This window comes from Eumetopias jubatus, unplaced genomic scaffold (assembly GCF_037043125.1).
Source record: "Eumetopias jubatus isolate StellerSeaLion01/CBP00866 unplaced genomic scaffold, mEumJub1_p1.0 scaffold_4, whole genome shotgun sequence".
NCBI lineage: Eukaryota > Metazoa > Chordata > Mammalia > Carnivora > Otariidae > Eumetopias > Eumetopias jubatus.
In genome coordinates, this window is record NW_028274810.1 from 159,590,330 (window position 1) to 159,599,291 (window position 8,962).

At 35.8% G+C, this 8,962-nt stretch overlaps 1 pseudogene; it reads left to right on the forward strand.

Annotated features, from left to right (window-relative positions):
- Nucleotides 1-8,494: 8,494 nt before the first annotated feature.
- On the forward strand, nucleotides 8,495-8,724 carry LOC114213642 (small nuclear ribonucleoprotein G pseudogene; annotated as a pseudogene).
- Nucleotides 8,725-8,962: the final 238 nt, after the last annotated feature.

Sequence of the window (8,962 nt, forward strand, 5' to 3'; positions counted from 1 at the left end):
TCACTTCTTCTTTATCCATTCATCTATCAATGGACACTTGGGCTGTTTCCATAATTTGGCTATTGTACATAATGCTGCAATAAACACAGGAGGGTTTGTATCCCTTCGAATTAGTATTTTTGTACTTTTTGGGTAAAAACCCAGAAGTGCGATTACTAAATTATACTAAGCTCTAATTCTTAAATAGAGCAAAGTTGCCACAGATTTGAGTAAAGACTTTTATCAGCCACCGCAAAATACAAACAGACCCTATTATACAGAAGCACTCAGAACTACTTTTCATTTTTCACAACTTCTTGGCCGGAAGAAGTCTAGCTTTCTCAAAAATCATGTAGTGATACATTAAGTTAAACAGCTGTTTTCTTTGTTGTTGTTTTTCTGCCTGTTTTTGTGAGGAGGAGCTGGTTTGGTTTTGGTTTTCATTGTCAGCCTCATTTTTAAATGTCTCCAGTTTATTGTTTACTGTCTATGAAACCTCCCTCTCTAGAGATTTAGACCAAATAGATTTTTCCTGATTAGGTTGCTCATCATTATTTTCTGAGCTTCCAATTAAGTATCATCTGGCAATCTGGCAATTTTGTGAAACATTAAAGCAGGCTGTATTTCAATTTTGCCTTTTAACTTTTAACTTTCATTAAAGGGAATCCATTTTGAGGCCACTGATGAATTGAGACCTCCAAATATTTCATAAGTTTTGACACCATGCCAAACCTATAAAAATCTACACTCTTCTTAAAAGAATTTGTTAAATAGAATTCTATGACAGATCACCTACCATATTGAGTATATATAACTAATTTTCTGGCTTCTTTCATTCAGTCTAATAAATCACACTGAAATCCTTAAATTCTGGCCATTTTACAACTTCCCACAAATATTTCAGAATTAACACTATTTTTCTTTGGAGAAAGTATGAGGTGAAAGAAATACCTCATAGAGAGTATTCACAAGGTACCTATCCCTAACTTCACATACTCTTTTCTCACCTGCTTCTTTGCTGAGATGAGAAAGAAGATACAGATTTTTTTTTAAAGATTTTTTATTTATTTATTTGAGAGAGAGAATGAGAGAGAGAGAGAGCACAAGAGTGGGGAGGCTCAGCAGGAGAAGCAGACTCCCTGCTAAGCAGGGAGCCCGATGTGGGACTCGATCCTGGGACTCCAGGATCATGACCTGAGCCGAAGGCAGCTGCGCAACCAACTGAGCCACCCAGGCGCCCAAAGATACAGATTTTTTAATCTCCAGTGTGGACTAGGCATTAAAAAAAAAAAAAAAAAAAAAACCTGTTGTACAGAGGGATAAACCTTTACCCTCAAGTAATTATGGCTTTCAAATAACTAGCTAGATATTGGAAGCCACACAAAGAGAATCTGAGCAATTACTAAACTCTCCAAAGCCAAAGAGCCTGAGTTAAACCCTGATTCCATTGTTGAACATTAGACAATTATTTCATATATATGTACCTCTGTTTCTTCATCTATAAAATACAGATGATAATAATATCTATCTCATAATGTTCTGATAAATAAGTTAATACTTGTAAAGGACTAAGAACAGTTCCTGGTACACTAGCATAAGTTAAAATAAGCATCATAGAATTACAATATAAGAATGTTGAATAGAATTTTGGCTGTTATTTATTTTATGTGTTTATTTATCACTTGCATGACTTTAGAAACACTTTTTACACATACCTTTGGGACTTTAGTATTTAGATTCTAGAAACAGCAAAAAAGTGTTAAGCATTCATTTACAACTTGATACAAGCAGAATTCACAGAAAACGGGTTTTTCATTCGATTTGGAAATTGGCATTGTGATAGTTCTGTCACTGATAGAGATATGAATCTTATATTCCTAATGGAAATTATGCCTACAAGTCTCATAGTGATAACATTTATGAGCATTGTTGTATCTATGGATGTGTATTATTCATAATGAGCAGATTTACTTATTCAACCAAACAATATTAATTAATCACCTTTATTTCACCTCTTTTTGCTATTTTATTCACCTCTATTTCTAAGTATGGGCAATAAAATTATCAACAAAACAGCTTTCATGACATTTATTCTAGTAAAAGATAAAGACATTAAATCAAAAGAAATCATACAAATGGGAAAATTCAGCTGACGTACATTAATTTGCTTGAGCATCTTAATTGAAGAATTTAACCTAGTCAATGAAATCAGGGAGTTGTCCCTAAAGAAGAAAGAATTGGACTGATGCCTAAAGGATGAGAAAAGGTTAACTAAGTGAATAAAGGAAGATCAATCCTAGAAAGAAAACAGCATGAACAAAATCTCATGGAATAAAGTGAAAAGAATAGGTAAATGGTATCCTCAACAAATCTGGAATGGTAGGTAAGGAAAAGATCATACAGAGACTAAAAAGCCACGTTAAGAAGTTTTACTCACATCCTACAGAATCCACTGAAGGATTCCTACCAGGAGGTGGGGAGGAAACATAATCAGGTTAGCTTTTATACCAGATCAATAGGTCTACAATGAGAAGATAGACTGGGGGAGAAGGAGGCAAGAGTTAAATTAGTTGAGAGGCTATTTCAGCATGTTATCTTGGTCTACCTGGTAAGTAGTCAAGATGGAAGGAAGCATAAATTCAAAAGATATTTAGGGATCTTGATGATTCACTGGATGTGGGAGGTGAGAAACAGGGAGGTATAAAAGATAACTTCTACATTTCTATTTGTATAACTGGACAAGATTAAGGGAAGGAAAACCAGAAAATTTTTTGGAATTGTTGCATTTAAAATGTCTTTGATATTTTCAAGTGAGGATATCATGTACACAGTGGGAGAATTCCTTATTTCAAATATAATAAAGTCGCTGATACCACACTACTCTTCTTATAGTAAATGACTGTAAAACTGGACAAAATATATAAAACAATATTTTCAGACCTTGGTCAAAAGGCAGCATTTAACTTTGATACCTGAGAAGGAGGAAATACATAAGGTAAACCCCATAATAGCTGTAAATTTCTCCCCAGGAAAATTTCTAGACTATAATGCCGGGGAATAAAGTCAAGCAGAGCACAGCAGTATCACTGAGGTGAGGAGATAACAGGTAGATAACAAAATCTGGAGCTGCTGAAGGGGCTGAAGTTTTGGAATGGATACTGTAGACAAGGAAGCTACACTGAAAAAGATCTCACAAATTTACATATGGATCATCTTAATACTTTGGCTAAATTCTAAAGCTGTGCATGCACACAGTAAGACCCAAAATGGTCCAGTAGAGAACTACTTCTAGGAATTGTAAAATAAAATGGATATTCTGGTGGTTGCAAACTGCTTAAAATACAGAAATTCTGACTAGCCAAAATGGAGAGACCTCACTGAACTCAGGAACTCAGCTGACACCTCACAGAAAGGTCATATCATTGGTGTAGGGTTACTCTAGCGAAGGTGTACTCTGGACCCTTAAAAAATTTGGTAAAACTTAAAAACAGGCTCTGGGGCATAAAGATGATCCACTAGCAAATTATCTGTCTGCCAGCTCAAAACCCAGTATTTCTTAAAGGAAAAATTTTAAAAGTCAGACTTTCAAAAACATCTTAGAACATCTAGTACCCAACAAAAAATTAGTAAATGTGGGGGTGCCCAGGTGGCTCAGTCGGTTGGGTGTCCGACTCTTGATTTAGGCTCAGGTCATGATCTTGTGGTCATGAGATTGAGCCCCATGTCAGCTCCACCCCAAGCATGGAGCCTGCTTAAGATTCTCTCTCCTCTCCCCTCCCACTCCATCTCTTAAAAAAAAAAAAGAAAAGTAAATGTGAATTAACAAGATCATGGTAGCAGAGAGTACTTCTCAATTCTGATAGAGTCTGACATTTCTAAGATACCCCAGCAGCTTAACCTAAGCCCTAATGGGAAATAAATAACATAACAACAATACAATTAAGGCAAGGCAAAAACAAATAAAGACATACATACATAATCATATAAATGGTAATAAATATAAAAAGGAAAAAGAGAACAAGTAGAACATTAAAACTACTAGTTCAAACAAACAGTAACACAAACTAATAATTAAATCAACTGTGATTTCACTATATTAAAAATATTTCTGGAAAATATTTTTAATTGGAAATTAAATAGTTTAATTGAAGTAAAGGAGAACCAAATTAGTGTCTTTAAAGATCTAGAGGATGAAATACCTAAAAAGAGAGAAAAAATATGAAGACAGTGTAATCATGAGGGAAAAGAAAAATAAACAATGATTTAGAATATCTAATAATAAATCGTATTTCAGAAGAAAAAAGTAACAAGTAAAACATATAAATCACAAAGGAATATTTATCTCATTCCAAAAAAGATTTGAGTGGTGAGTGCTGTGAATTGTGTAAGACTGTTGAATCATAGACCTGTACCTCTGAAACAAATAGTACATTATATGTTAAAAAAAAAAAAAAGAAGAAGAAGATAGCAGGAAGGGAAAAATGAAGGGGGGGAAATCGGAGGGGGAGATGAACCCTGAAAGACTATGGACTCTAAGAAACAAACTGGGGATTCTAGAGGGGAGGGGGGTGGGGGGATGGGTTAGCCTGGTGATGGGTATTAAAGAGGGCACATTCTGCGTGGAGCACTGGGTGTTATACGCAAACAATGAATCATGGAACACTACATCCAAAACTAATGATGTAATGTATGGTGATTAACATAACACACACAAAAAAGGAATACAGTATATAATAAAAAAAAAAAATTTTGAGGGGCACCTATGTGGCTCAGTGGGTTAAGTATCTGACTCTTGGTTTTGGCTTAGGTCATTATCTCAGGGTCGTGGGATCAAGCCCTGGGTCGGGCTACCCGGGGACACAGCACGGAGTCTGCTTGGGATTCTCTCCCTCTCCCTCTGCTCCCCCCCTCACTCTCTCCCTCTCTCTCTCTAAAATAAAATAAATGAATAAAATCTTTTTAAAAATAAATAAGTAAGTAAGTAAGTAAGTAAGATTTGAATCTACCAATTTCAGGTCCTTACTGAGATTCAAGGAGACTTTAAAAGACACAGCCAAGGCATACTTGGCAATGATTTGGAAATTCAAGGTTTAGTGAGGACATCAGGTCCTAATCTCTGGAACCCATGAATGTTGCTTTATATGGTAAAGTCTGCAGATGTGATTAAGGCTCTTGAGATGGTAAGATCATCCTGGATTATTTGGGTAGTCCCTAAATGCCATCAGAAGGGTCCTTATAAGAGAGAGGCAGATAATACATTATGCATAGACAGAAGTGGACAGGGTCTGGGATGAGAGTGATATGGACACAGACAAGAAATGCTGGCAGCCACCAGAAGCTGGAAAACAAGATGTATTCTGAATGCTCTCTATTGCTCATCTATTCTGAAGATCCTCTAAACATTTAGAGCAAATGTTTGCAGTGTATTTAGAAACTGGAAGAGGCAAGGAACGGAATCTCCCTTAGAGCCTGCAGAGGGAGTGTCGAGTGCTAACACCTTGACTTCAGCCCAGTGATACTTATCTCAGGCTTCTGGCCTCCAAACTATGCGGAATAAATTTCTGTTGTTTAAGCCACACAGTTTGGGGTAATTTGTTACAGCAACCACAGGAAAGTAATAAAAAGGGTAAAGAGAAAATTTTATAAGTTCTCACATGGTAAGAACAAGTTACTTCGGAAGACAAAAGAATCAAATACCAGACTCCTCCTCTACAACTCTGGAAGCTAGAAAACAATAGAATATCTACAGACAATTGATAAGTGAGAACTGCAAACCAAGAATCTTAATGCTAGCCAAGGTATCAATTACCTATCAGGATGAAAGAAAGGTATTTCAGATATTCAAGGATTCAGGCAATACATAACCAACATGCCACATCTGAAGAAAATGTTTGAGAAACGAGGCAAATAGGACAATACAGATAGAGAAATATGAGGAGGAGGGAAAGAGCATTATCATTAAATCTAAATGGATAAAGAGAATGTGTAATATAAATAAGGGAGGGGCTCCTGGGTGGTTCAGTTGGTTAAACGTCTGCATTCAGCTCAGGTCATGATCTCAGGGTCCTGGGATCAAGCCCCACATCAGGCTTCCTGCTCAGCAAAGAGTCTGTTTCTCCCTTTCTCTCTCCCTCTACCCCTCCCCCTGCTCATGCTCTCTCTCTCTCAAATAAATAAATAAAAATATTTAAAAAAAATAAATAAGGGATATTTTGAAAAGAAAACTTAACAGCTGCCTTAAAAGTCATAAACTTTTTCAGCAAAATTGAGGTATTATAGGGAGAGAAAAGGTAAAAGTACTTTAAATACACCATTGTATTAGAGATAAAGTAGTGGTGAAACAAAGCATGGGGAAGAAGATCATTAGTATCCTGTTTTCATATAATAGTAAAGACATACATCTTATTAGAAACATGGAAAGGAAATTATGATATAAAAACACACAGCAGAATTCCTAAATTAACAAGAGGAAAAGAGGGAATTCAATGTAATTTCAACAAGTCTGCAAAAATAAAGAGAAAAAGGAAACAATACAATTAAAGAAACAGTCATCTTAAATAAGATGGAAAAAAGTGTTAGAGCAGATTTTACACTAAATGGAAAAGGGCTGGATTCTCCTGTTATAGACAGCATGGTCAGCAAATGTTGGTTTTTTATAAAAAACAAATTAAAGTGATTAGGTAATAAGTTTTCAATTTTTAAATGGGCCATGAGATACCACAAAAATGCCAAATTCCAGAGTCTAGGAAAGTACATTGGTGCCTCGTGGACTGTTGCAAAGAAACAATATGTTCTGCCCATCATTTCTTTTTTTTTTAAAGATTTTATTTATTTATTTGAGAGAGAGAATGAGATAGAGCATGAGAGTGGGGAGGGTCAGAGGGAGAAGCAGACTCCCTGCCGAGCAGGGAGCCCAATGCAGGACTCAATCCCGGGACTCCAGGATCATGACCTGAGCCGAACAAAGGCAGTCGCCTAACCAACTGAGCCACCCAGGTGCCCGGTGCCCATCATTTCTTAAGGAAGGAGAAAAGCTCCAATTTTTACTCACACCCGTCTGTAAAGGTCTGTAAGTCACATTTCCAATCCAATAGTTGCAATTTCCAATAGAAATTCCACTTCAACATGATTTTTTTTAACATGATTTTATATCTATTCCAAAACCCCTCAAAATTGACAGTAATGAATGAAAAGATACAATTCTACAGGAACAAAGAGAACAGAAGAGTAGAGACAGCAAATAAAGATGTCAATAAATCACTGTAAAGGACATGAAACGTAATCATGGTAGAAGGCATACATAGTTCAGCATCAAACATAAATTTAACATTATAAATATTGATAGTGAAAACCAAAAAGAGTGATAAAACTATATTGAGAGGCAGTGGGAACAGAAAGACTTATTAAGTAAGGTAAATTAGTAACTACAGTGACAAAAGTCAGTATATATCCAAAACCAGTAAATTAAAAGCTAGCAGTAGAAGCAGCTTCTTTAGATATGTGTAGGAAATTAAAGATTGATATAAAGAAGGACATACAGTTCCCCTCTAAGGGGCAGGATCTAGGGCAGAGAGAAGTGGGGTAGAAAACTGGTATAATTTGTTATAACCTATTAAACTGCTTGATTTTTAAGCTTTGTACATACATTGGATTAATTAAAATTCGAATTATTTTTCTAAAGCTCAGTGAAGCACAAAATAAATTCAGTAAATTTGTAAGATGGCACTCTTTTTTTTAAATGTCAGTCTTTATTAAAAGATGCTCCAGTTTTTCTCAAAAGATCAATATTATCATTTTTGTGACATCAATCTCCTATGTGTACTATTGTTAAAGGTTGATGTATATTAATGACTGCCCAATGGCACTGAAAAAAATATTTTCCTTGGGATAGAGAGAACTGCAGAAGATTATCACTGTACATTTATCTTTCTTTAATGTCTTAGCAAATTTCTAAAAATTCTTTGCACTATAAACCTCTACTTGGTCACCCTTTGATGTGAATATTTGAGGAAATGTAGTAAACTGGAAAGAGTGTGGAATTTGAAGCCAGATAGATCTAACTTTAAATTCTAGACTTCTAACTTTCTAGCTTAAGCATATTTATTAATATATCTAACCTATGGTTTCTCATTTACAAAAAGTATCTTTTAGTGTGTATAGCATACAATAGGTATGCAATAAATGATAGATGTTCTATTACATGGATTTCCATGGTATTTTTTTTTAAGTAGGCTCCACACCCAGCATGGAGCCCAATGCAGGGCTTGACCTCATGACCCTGAGATCAAGACCCGAGCTGAGATCAAGAGAGTCAGAAGCTTGACCAACTGAGCCACGCAGGCACCCCTCCGTGGTATTTTAATCAGAATTTGGTAATCCAAGTGATCATAAATTACAGGCCTACAAAACAAGGTCACATTTCCTTTGAAAGTTGAAATTATCAGGGCCTACGGGGGAGTGTGAGGGATGCCACAAATCCGTTTGGATGCATCTTTGAACTCGCCGAGTAGACACCATGAGCAAAGCTCACCCTCCCGAGTTGAAAAAAATTGTGGACAAGAAATTGTCATTGAAATTAAATGGTGGCGGACATGTCCAAGGAATATTGTGGGGATTCGATCCATTTATAAATCTTGTGATAGATGAATGGTGGAGATGGCAACTAGTGGACAACAGAACAATACTGGAATGGTGGTAATACAAGGAAATAGTATCATCATGTTAGAAGCTTTGGAGCAAGTATAAACAATGGCTGTGCTCATCACAAGAAATCAACTACTTCCATATGTCCCCTCCATAGTACCTGTTTTACTACAATATAAAAATCAGGTCGTGGCATTTTCATATTGAACTTTTTTGTTAAATAAACTTTTATTTTTTTTAAAGATTTTATTTATTCATGAGAGACAGAGAGAGAGAGAGAGAGGCAGAGGACTTTTATAATAGTCAAAAAAAAAAAAAGTTGAAATTATCATGGCATAAT